The sequence below is a fragment of the Notamacropus eugenii genome, chromosome 6 (assembly GCF_028372415.1).
Source record: "Notamacropus eugenii isolate mMacEug1 chromosome 6, mMacEug1.pri_v2, whole genome shotgun sequence".
Classification (NCBI taxonomy): domain Eukaryota; kingdom Metazoa; phylum Chordata; class Mammalia; order Diprotodontia; family Macropodidae; genus Notamacropus; species Notamacropus eugenii.
The window spans coordinates 173,091,981-173,103,583 of record NC_092877.1 but is presented as its reverse complement, the minus strand read 5'-3'; the positions used below and the strand labels follow the sequence as shown (position 1 = coordinate 173,103,583).

General features: G+C 39.6%; 1 protein-coding gene across 6 annotated transcripts in view; it reads left to right on the top strand.

Annotated features, from left to right (window-relative positions):
* Nucleotides 1-351: 351 nt before the first annotated feature.
* IL1R1 (interleukin 1 receptor type 1) overlaps nt 352-11,603 on the top strand; it is a 35,122-nt gene continuing 23,870 nt past the window's right edge. The window contains exons 1-3 of one of the 6 annotated variants that reach the window (XR_011969771.1): nt 946-1,197; nt 9,036-9,216; nt 11,521-11,596. The gene's annotated coding sequence lies outside the window, so the exon portion shown is untranslated. Of the gene's footprint in view, nt 617-945; nt 1,198-9,035; nt 9,217-11,520; nt 11,597-11,603 lie in introns of those variants that run through there. The other 5 variants (XM_072621573.1, XM_072621571.1, XM_072621572.1 and 2 more) reach the window with 5 other exon arrangements.

Genomic DNA, 11,603 nt, shown 5'->3' with positions numbered 1-11,603 from the left:
GGCTGAGGGTTTGTAAGGCCCTGAAGGATTACAAAGATCCTCACTTCCACCCCTTCCTGACTTGCCTAACAGGCATCCTGTATCCAAACCCCTCGGATCTCGGGGAACTTGGGAATAACTTGTCCCCGAACACTCCTCTGAACTTCATCCGCTACTGCAGAGTGCGACCTTGGGCACAACTTCGGGCTAAGCTGCTACAGAGACCAGAGAAAGCTCCCAAAGGGGCAACCCTTGGGCTCGCTCCCGGCTTTGGACAGCCCTCCTAGCTGGCCTGACAGAGGAGAAGGGCGTCCCAACGTCCGGGAAGTGCTGCTGCCTCCTCCCCTCCAGCCGAGCAAGGGGAGGAGTGCGGGCCTGCCGCCAACCGGCGTGGGAGGGAGTTGGGAGACCAGGCTAGGACTTCGAGAGGAGAAGCCTCTAGCTCTGGGTTTGTGGCGCCCATCCATGCGTCCTCAGGAGGGCACAGGAAGTGAGATGGAAGAGCCCAAGTGGCAGAGCTCTGCTGCCCAGGACTGGCTTCGGGAGCCCTAGAGGGACTGCGCCCGCGGCAGGAAGGTTGGGAGCCCTGGGAGCGTCCGGAGGCTGGAGACTTCAGGTGTCTCCAGAGGCAAGGTGGGTAAGTGCTGTCAGCAGTTCTGAGCTCAGAGAGATGTCTCAAGCACCCGGCTGCCAACCAAGGGTGCGCCGTGCCTGGGGCCCTGGAAAGAGAGCCTAGCACAAGAAAGTGAAGAGGTGGGCCGTGCCTCCCCTTGGCATCCACCCTGGACACTCCTTCACCCCTTCTGGCTGCCCCCAAGGGAGTGGGTGAGATTCTTTGGGGCACACTGAGGGTAGAAGGAAGGACGGTTAAGTCAGAATTGGTCCAAAACGGTGCTGTCACAGGACTTGGGCTTGACATTTGCCTCCTTCTTCCGTGAACAGGGTGGGGTAGGGGGGCGGCGGCTGCGGGGCGGGGGAAAAGGTTCACTTACCCCTGTCTAGCCCGCCGGTTGGACTGTTGACTTTTGGGTGACATGTGGTCCTAGCTAAGCTAGCTAATCAGGCATCTGTGTCTGCGTGCGTGTGTTCATGAGAGAGAGACAGACAGAGATATAGAGACATTGGGAGAGAGAGACAGGCACTGAGAAAAAGGACAGCGACAGAGAGAGGGAAAGAGGGAGATAGAGACACAACAGAAAAACGCGCACACACAGAAGGGTGAGTGGGTTCTTAACCTGGGGTCCATGTATTTGTCTTATTTAGAAATATTTTTACAACTGCATTTCAGTATAACTGGTTTCCTTTGTAATGCTTAGATTATGAACTCTAGCGTCCTGTGATCCGTGTTTCTGGGCAACTTCCCCTCTTTCTGTACTGTTGCTCAGTGTTTTGGCACAGGATTCTCAGTAAGTATTATTGACTGACTGTGGTTTGGAACTCCAAAAGTTTGTTTTCAGTTGGCCCTTGACATTTAAACTGTTTATTTTTGGGAAGGACAGGGGAAGTTCCCTTATGGGGTATTTTCTGGTAATTCTGAAGAGTGAAGTGGTAGGACACTTTAAAACAAAACACTTTAAGTTCTTTTTCTCAGCCTATTTGTGTTCACTCAAGATATGTTATGTTCAGCCTGGAGGGAGAGTCAAACTCCACCAGTCTCACCAACAATGGGACATTAATATAGCATTTTATATATATTATCCCATTCCCTACTCATAACATAGGTGTTCTTATCCCATTTTACAGACAAGGAAGCTAAAATTGAGGGAGTCCAGGTGACTTACTCGTGGTCCCATAGTTCAGAAATAGGATTTGAAAAAGATCTTTTCTGATACTGATGGCATTTTTCTTACTCCACTACGTTTTCTCAATAAGTTAAATGAGTGAACAGACTGAATGCTCTGCTGCCTGAAAAAAGCAAAGGTAATTTTCTCAAAGTAAACGAATGACTGGAAATCAGCTCAGGTCATCAGTTGGAAGAGTAGTCTAATGTGCCCTTAGTCTGGTCTTTCCCTCTGGATGGGGTTAAGAGCATGAAATCAGAATTAATTATGAGAGTGCCTGAGAATGCTTTACTCAAAGGTGTTTTCTGAAGCAGATGCAGTCTCAACAGCTTTAGAGGAAAGTTCTGACACAAGTGCTGGAGTCTATGCTTGTGTCAGATGAAGCACAAGCAATTGAAAGATTTGGTTGATTGTAATTTTGCAGCAGCACAACATCAAATGGAAAGCTACCTTATAAAATCAATTAATCATGGAACATAGATGAAATGGCCAGTTAAATAGTATGTTAGCCTGGGAGTCTGGACAACCTAGGCTTAAATTCCCTCTCAGACAAACACTACTTGTGTGACCCTGCCCAGTGTTTAGGAAACTGTCTAAGACTATTCAGTATCACAGATCTGGTGCTGATTGGTATCCTTGGTTTAAATTTTTTATGCTAATGAGAGGGAGCAGGGTATAGAGGGACCCTCACGTTTGTGAGAATAACCCAGACTTGAGTCTCTGACACATATACCAGGGCAAGTCACTCAGTCTTTCAGCACCTCAGGCAATTCCCAAAGAGTTTTCCTATCTGCAGGGGCAGCTAGATGGCCCAGTTCTGGGCCTGAAGTCAAGAAGAGTCATCTTTCTGAGTTCACATCTTGCATTTGAGAATTACTAGCTGTGTGATCCTGGTCAAGTCACTTAACCAATCCTGTTTGCCTCAGTTTCCTCACCTCATTTTACAATGAGCTGGAGAAGGAAATGAAATACCACTCTAGTATCTTTGCTAAAAAAAAATAAAACAAAACCCAAGTAGGGTTCACAAAGAATCAGACACAATTAAACAACAATTTCTTATCTATATTGATAGAAATTTCTAAATGCAGATGAGTTTCAGGAGCTTCCTACACTGATGAAATCACAGGATCAGGCAGAAATGATGGTGGTGGTGGTAAGTAGGAGGGGAAAGTTAGTACTCTTAGAATGAATGAAGGGAAATAGGATTTGAAATTTACTTTGTTATGATTTTCTGTATTACCGTCAAGCTACAGTATATAAGGTAATGGTAACACACAACTTTCTTGTGGCCTTGCAGACTTTGTTGTTTCTCTGTTATCTTAAGCAGTTTTCATTATCATTGCTGGTTATAAGTTGAAGTTAATAATAATAATAATAATATAATAAGATATGATTACTACCATTGAGATCTTGGGACATTACCAGGGTACCAGAATGGAAGAAATGCTCATCATAACAACTGAGCAATACTTGGGCAAATCAGGATGTCCAATTAGTTCCTACCTGGTGGCTCAACCTGGACAACTGCAACCAGAATGAATGAGGGTATAGGAAAAGGACACATTTTCAGTACTTTAAGCACTGTAATCATACACTAAATTGAAGAACAAGTCACTAGTCTTCTTCTTAGCACAGTGCCTAGCACGTAGTGTTTAGTAAATATTCATTCCTCTTCACACCAACTCCAATTGCAACCCAGCTGTAACTTAGTAGACAGTTTTCATGAACTGCTGTAATTCGGTTGCTGCTGCCCAGCTACCCAGCTGCCCAGCTGAGCTGATTCTCAGATGAGAGCCAGAAGATTCATCTTCAGTCCAATTCTCTGAACCTCTCCTGGTTGCTGAATGTGACAGGATTTGTATGCATTGGCATAGCCTGAGGTCCCAGGGTCACCAACATGCTATAATTGTGGTAAGACTTTATTGGAACATACATATTAGGATAAGGGAATGAAGATGCACAATTTCCAGCAGCCTGGCTGGTTGTAGCGCTCTAGGAAGAAACTGCATCAGAATGGCAAAGTTTGGAGTCCATCACTTGAAGATATTTTGGCTTTTAGTGCAGCTTTCTATATAAGTGAGATAAAGAAGTCTCAGTGGTAGCTTTTTCCAAAAGGACCTATATTCACACACCTGAGACTGTCTCAATTTCATCTCTTTCCTTCCATTCACAAGGCCAGAACCTCAATTGAGGCCTTTATCACTTTTACATAGACTACTATTTGTTGTTGTTCAGTCTTTTTTCAGTCACGTCCAACTCTTCCTGACCCCTATTTGGGGGTTTTCTTGGCAAAGATACTATAGGGGTTTGCATTTCATTCTCCAGTTCATTTTACAGATGAGGAAACTGAGGCAACCAGGGTTAAGTCAGGGTTAAGCTCAGGGTCACACAGCTAGTAGGTGTCTGATATAACTTTCGTTGAACTGTTTATACCTTCATGATAGCTGTAATATTATATATTTGTATCATGCTTCCCATTCTTCAAAGTCATTTCCCTTATCTCATTTGATGCAGTACTTCTCCCTTGCCTAATTTGTATAGATGAGTGTTCAGGATAAATCTGTTTTGGCCTCAATTTTTGGTTTTATTTTGCTGTATCTTTTTCTTGGGGTTTCTTGAATGAAGAGATAGCATTTACTCATATCTACTTAAAGCACTTTCCCTTTGAAAAAAATCCAGTATCCTGATCACACAGCTTTTGTTTGTTAAGCAAAGAAACCTAGGCTTTGAAGTTGTTGGTGGGTGTTTATATGATCTCTGTGTGCTGCAGGATTAAAACAACACATTCATAATTTAGAAAGCAGAATGCTAACGTTTCCAGTCACCATCAAGAACATTTTACAGTTCTTGAGTGCAGTATGGAATCTACCAAGGTTAAGTTAGATCTTCATTCATCTGACAAGATTTATGTTTGTCTTTGTTGACTATGACTGTGCATTTATGAAAACCTGGAAAGCTCCTAATTTCCTAAGATATTCACTTATCATCTGTTGTTCTTTGATGTAAAAGAAAATGACAGTGAAAATACGGGTCAGTTAAAAGTATTGAATTTGTATCAGCAAGAGTAATGCCAAGCATCTACAGTGTCCTCAAATTTTTGATATGGAGGGAACCATAAGGATCCACTTTAGAAAGTATTTGGTAGCCTAACTTTGAGAACTTTTTTGACTTTTGTCTTTAAAATTTTGTTTTTTCTTGAAAAAAAATTTGAGATTTTTTTAAAGAAGTATTTGACTGTTAAACAGATGCTTGTCGATTGTCTCAAGGACTTGGCACCCTCTGCTTCATTTTGTATCACTTCACTAATGATTTGGGAAGGGACTGGGTATGCTTAATAGCAATTTTGTCTTTTTGGTACATTTCATGGATTACTATGGTCTGAAGATCTAACACTTAGTGACTGACACCTTGGCACCCACTTAATAAATGCTTGTTGATGGATTGATTGAATTATAATCCCTTTTCATTTATCTTTGCTGGTCTTCAGACAGTAGACAGAGTAGGAAAGTACAGTGAGACTGTTCTTTGAAGCCTTTTAATTTGTCAAAACTTTTGCTGATCTCCTCACTGGTCTCCTGTCTGCTTTCCCCCCTAACCTTTGCTAGTTCAGCATAACTTCTGTTTTATGAAGATGTATTACAATAAGACTTTTGAGATATACTCTGCTGTCACAGCTTTGAGAAGTCAGGGGAAAAGGATTAGGCAGCTCCCTCCAGCTTTACTGAATTAATTTGATCTCCCTACTGGGGTAGGTCGCATGGAAATCCAGTTCCTTGAGTGTTAACTAGCCTATGTTAGTTAATGTGAATCAAAATAATAACTGACAATTCCATAATGTTTGCCCTGAGCTATGTATGTATTATCTCATTTCGACTTTACTACAAATCTGTGAAGTAGAAATTATTCTGAGTCTCAGAGAGATTAAGTGACATGCCTGGTGTCACACAGTTAGTAAGTGTCACAAGGGGACTTCAAACCCAGACCTTCCTGGCTACAAAGTCATGCTCTTCTCTGTCTTTTCCAGTTCAGTACTTCTGTTATGGAGATTTGGGAAAATGCTTTTCTGAGTTAGTGATGGCAAGAGAAGAGCACTGGGCTCTGGTGAATGAAATGTCACATACTTCAAAAGCACTTTTTAAAAATAGTAGGGTGAGCATATGATATGTTGTTTCCAATTACTCAGAATTTCTGTTCATTGAACTGAATTCATGTTGAAGAAATTATTAGTAGGCTAGCCATAAAGTTATTTCATGCTTATACTATACACTGAGTTTTTAAAAAATTCATTAAAAGTAATTTTATTGATCAACTATGAATGACTTAGCTGTTCTCAGCAATGCAATGATCCAAGGCATTTCTGAAGGTCTCATGATGAAAAATGCTGTCCACTTCCAGAGAAAGGATTGGTGGGGTCTGAATGCAGATTTTAGCATACTTTTTTTTTAGACTTTTTTTGGTCTGTGTTTTCTTTTACAATGTGGCTAACATGGACATATTAAGCATGATTACACATGTATAATTGGGGCAGGTAGGTAGTACAGTGGGTAGAGTGCTGGCCCTTGAGTCTGGAGGACCTGAGTTCAAATCTGGCCTCAGATACTTACTTAACTGTATGAATCTGGACAAGTCACTTAACCTCTTTGCCTCAATTCTTCATCTGTAAAATGAGCTGGAGAAGGAAATGGAAAACCACTCCAGTATCTTTGCCATGACAACCTCAAATGGAATAGTGAAAATTTAGACATAACTGAAAAGACTCAGTAATGACACATGTATAATCTATATCAGACTGCTTGACTTCTCAGAGAGGGGGAAAGAAAAGGAGAGAATATGGAACTCAAAATTTAAAAAAATTAAAAAAATTTAATTTACATGTAATTGAGAAAAATTTTTTTTAAAAAAGTAATTGTATTTGAATACAGACAGTGGACAGAGTAGCAAAAAGTGAGACTGTTCTTTGAAGTCTTTTAATTTGTCAAAACTTGTGCTGATCTCACTGGATCTATACATCATCCTCATGTACTCTTGAGTGTCAGGTCATTATTTAATGAGATTTTGAAATTTTACTAAAATTAAAATTTTATTTTATGTGGTTATCATAGGTGTTCTTTTAAAAATTTTTTTTTTTAATAAATAAAGGCCCTTAACAGTTGTTGGCTTTTTTTGTTTGTTTGCTAGTAAACAGGTAATAATAATAATATAGTATTAAAGAACAGTAAGGCTAGAAAATTTTATCCATGATATATAGTTAGACTTCTGATTAAAATATCATAATAATTACTATGCACAGAGCATTTTAAAATTTACAAAGCATTTTCCTTAAAATCACCCTTTGAGACAGGCAGGGTGTAGTGGAAAAGGATTTGGAGTTTGAAGGTTGGGCTTAAATTTCTCTCTGTTATTTGCTGACCAAAAGACCATGGGAAAATCACTTCACCTCTCTGGTTCTCAGTTTCCTAATCTGTAAAATGAGAAAGTAGACTAGATGGCCTCTAGGATCTCTTTCAATTTTATATCTATGATCCCACGATCCCCATTTCACAGATGAGGAAAGTGAGACGTTGGAGTCTTGGCAGTGGTCACAGTGGCAGAATCAGAATTTGAACGCAGATCTTTGGACTCCAAGTCTAGTGCCTTCTCTGCTATATTTCATTAAACTGGTTCAGGATAGCCTGGCACTTTCTACTTAATAATAATAACAATAATCATAATATTTAGCATTTGTTTAGTGCTTTCAAGTTTGCAAATATTGCATGTTTGGTTTCAGCTTTGCAAATATTACATTATTTAACAACTTTGACAGGCTGGTACTATGATTATTACTCTTGTTTCACAGATGACAAAACTGGACAAGGGTTTTGTGGCTTACCTAGAGTAACATAGCTTGGTTCAGTATGTGAGGCTGGATTTGAACTCAGGTCTTATAAAATAAAAATATGACAAAATAAGACAAAAAATATTAATATATTATAGCCACAAAATTTATCAAGTAAAACAATACCTTCCTTAAAAGTATTTTTTCCATAAAAAATATGTAAAGAAAAATACTTTACTATGAGACTTGTTACTCTGGTCCCATGTGATGTGAAAATGATTCTGGGCTCTCAAAGACTATGCTTGAAGAAAGCCATACCTGGCAGCTTCTCCTAAACTGAAGAAGCTTTGAGGATTATTGTGGTGATGAATTATATATCTCTTGTCCAAAGACTGGCCTACTTAAATTAAAAGAGGTTCATCACCAGATGGTTGGCTACCAGCCAATTAATTTTTTGGTCAGAGTGACTCATGAAAACATATACTAAGGTGTGGGAACAAGACATGAAGGGAGCACACATGGATGGAATCATGGATCTCTGAAGTGTTTAAAGCATAGGACAACTCCATTAATTACTTTCTATATGTTAAAAAAGTGATTTTCCTTGAAATCTACTCCAAACTCTCCTATTACACCAGTTGAGATAAATTTACTACAAACCTACAAGTTATACATTACAAAGGACAGGGTAACAAGGCACTGTTATTATTTGTAATGTACTTGTTCACCTCACAGAAAGTTTGTATGTCTGCTGGCACACAGCTATTGATAGCAGTGAGGATTTGGATTTTATCTGTAAATTGTCTGAATCTCCTTCAGGAATAGCTGTTGTTTTCTGCTTCTAGTTTCCTTCATCTTTTAGGAGCCAAAAGGAATAGGTAATTAGGCAGAGATGGCTTTTGGGTGAGTAATAGAACTGGGATACTTGCTATGGTGGGGAGAGGAGAAGCACTATGCTTTATGAGAGAGGTGCCAGAGGGAGCCACTGGATGCTTATGAGGAGGAGGCTGAGATAGTATATGACTGTTACTCATGGTTATCTCATAAGTACCTTCTCAGCCTCTTCCCCATAAGCATCCAATGGCCCCCTCTGGCACCTCTCTCATAAAGCATAGTGCTCGCCCTCCCACCTCATCATAGTGCTCGCCCTCCCACCTCATCATAGTGCTGCATTAGGTTGATCTCCAGTGAGCATCCTGTGAAATAAGCAGGAGTAACATTGCCTAACTGGTTTCTGGAAAAAAATTCTTGAGGGACTGAATTGTATTTAACCAAATGAGAAGGGAGGTTAGGTGGGAATTATGTCATGTCTTTTACCTTTGAGGCCAAAACATGTGTGTGTATGTGTGTGTGTGTGTGTGTGTGTGTGTGTGTGTGTGTGTGTGTGTGTGTGTGTAGGGAAGTTGAGATTTCAAACTCTACCCAAGAGCCTTCTAACTCTGTACTTTCTTCATTTCAAGTCTACTTTAGTAAATGAACTTGAATCTACATATGAGGAAGTCATTCTTTGCATCGTGATGATTTTGGGAGACTATAATCTCAATGGGATGATGGCAAACTAGGAGAGATTTATGTAAGTTTTAATTGGAGTTATTCCTGTCCCTAGACAGAAAACTTAGGAGAACACTGGGAAAAGTCAAGGTAAGTGGAAAACACAACAAATAATCCGACAACAAACAACTGATGTTTCATGCAGGTGCCAGGATTGAGGTGATTTATAGTTGAAGCTTTGCACTCTTTCTAGCCAGATTGTAAACTCCTTGAGAGCAGGAATTGTCTTTTGCCTCTTTCTGTATGCTCAGTGATTAAGAGTCCCTGGTGCATAATAGACATTTATTGAGTAGGGTAACCCACCAGGATGGGTTTTTCATGTCCACTGAGCTTAGAGCACCATCTTGTGTTTAAGTCATATCTAACATTCTAGATGGCCACATCAAACCACCCTTCATCATGCTGTTCTGTCCTTGTCAAAATGAAATAAAGTGCCTCAGATTTTTTTTTTTTATTGTGTGACATATAACAGGCCAGCAAAAATGTTAACGGATTGATTTGATGTTTGTTTATGTAGCTTGACTCATCTCCTTACTGACTGAACTTGAACAAAGCCTTTAAAATTTTTTCCTTAGATTTTTGTCCTTTAGTTTTTGAAAGTATGAATCAGGTCTAGACAACTGTATCACCTGGCTCCTTCCACGTACTATTAACAGCCTGTTTTTCAGTTTCATAGTTTCTTTTGTCATAGTTCTTAATTATGATCTTACCCACTCGTAATCTTTTATGTCAACATTAATACAAGAAGTCTGGTGCTGGCTGTGACATTGGACATCTGGGTTCAAAGGTTACCCTTGATCCTACCTCTTTTACCTTGGGCAAGTGACTTAACATCCTCTAGCTTCATTTTCATCATATGTAAAATGGGGATGTGTGCATATGGTTTGAAGTGACCCTTAGAAATGCAGCTTAGTTATCCTTCCCAACCCAAACCCTTCTCACTTTCTGGGAATGGCACAGCTCCTTTTATTATTCCTTATTCTAGCCCTGACAAGTGTTTCCCTCACCTTAAATACTGCTGGTAGTCCTATATAATCCTAAATGTTTCCTGACCCTGATATATGCTTCATCTATTTGTCATTGCTTGGGGGGATGAATTTTGTTTCAGCTAACTTGTGCTTTTAAAGACCAAGGCATTTAATTTATTTCCACTACTTTGGTGCAAGTTTTTCAAAAACATTTTGTGTACTTCTTTGTCTTCTGAACATCATTCAAATTCCGGGTTTGTGGCTCTGTTCCAAGTAATTGTGATAGCCATATTTTCTGAACTAAAAATCAAAACATATGATCTGAGAAAGGGATATTCCTTTTAGCAAAGGCTTGTAAAGGATGAATACATTATTTTCCTGATTACCATATGATTGGGCGACGTTGAGAGATAAATGATCTCTAGGCAGATAAGGTGTTGCTGTTCCTACTAATTTTGACATAAAGTCTTCTCAATTCTGATTCCATACCTGTCCTTTCCTTGTTAGGGACCTCCCCTTCTCTTATCTAATCCTGAGCCATATCTAGTCTCCAGTTCTCTTTCCATATTGATTTCCTGTTATCTATCGTGGCCTTGATGTTTATTTCTTCCTTTGTCCCAATTTTCCTATAGTTGTACCATATCTTTGTTCCAGTCATGTATATGTATGTGTAGATGATATACACATCCCAGCTCTGGCCCTCCCTTTCAACTCCTTATTGCCAAATTTCTCGAAAAAGTTGGCTAGACTAAATGTCTTCATTTCTTACCATCCATACTCCCTCCTTAACTTTGTGCTTTGGAAAAGGGATTTCCCTCCCTTTTCCTACTCTATTAAAACTACTTTCTTAAAGGTCACCAATGATTCAGGTCTCAACCTTGACTTCTCTGTGGTTTTTGATACTGTTGACCATTATCTCCTGTTGGATATTTTCTTCTTCCTTAGTTTTAAAAACAAACTTTCCTGGTTATCTCCATACTGCCTCTCTTAATTGCTCTTTCTCTGACTCTTTTACTGGCCTGTCATTCTTTTCCTGGTCTGTCAATATGTGTATCCCAAATGTTCTGCCCTCCTAGACTCTCTCAAAATTTATTTTTCCTTTCTGTGCTATAACTCTCCCCTTCATGCATATTGCTCCCAAATCTGGAGTTTTGTAAATTTATGTCAGTGTAGGCATAAGCTTTGTTTGTTTATTAATCCAATGATTACCAATGTTTTGGGATTTGTGACTTGGAGTAATAATCACCCTATCCAATTAAAATCATTATTATCAACTGTGTGGTAAGAACTTGAAAATTTTCAGTAAACTCCTTGAATTAACCGAAGGCATTCTGGGATGATGAACAACAATGAAACAGTTGGGCTTCTTGATTTTTATGTTGACTGCGTGAAATAAATTCACATGCCTGAATTTTTTCTCTTTCAGACAAACGAACTCTTAATAATGATGACCAGAACCTAACAAATTGTATCATGTAGCACAGGAACAAGTAAACTACCAGGTAATGG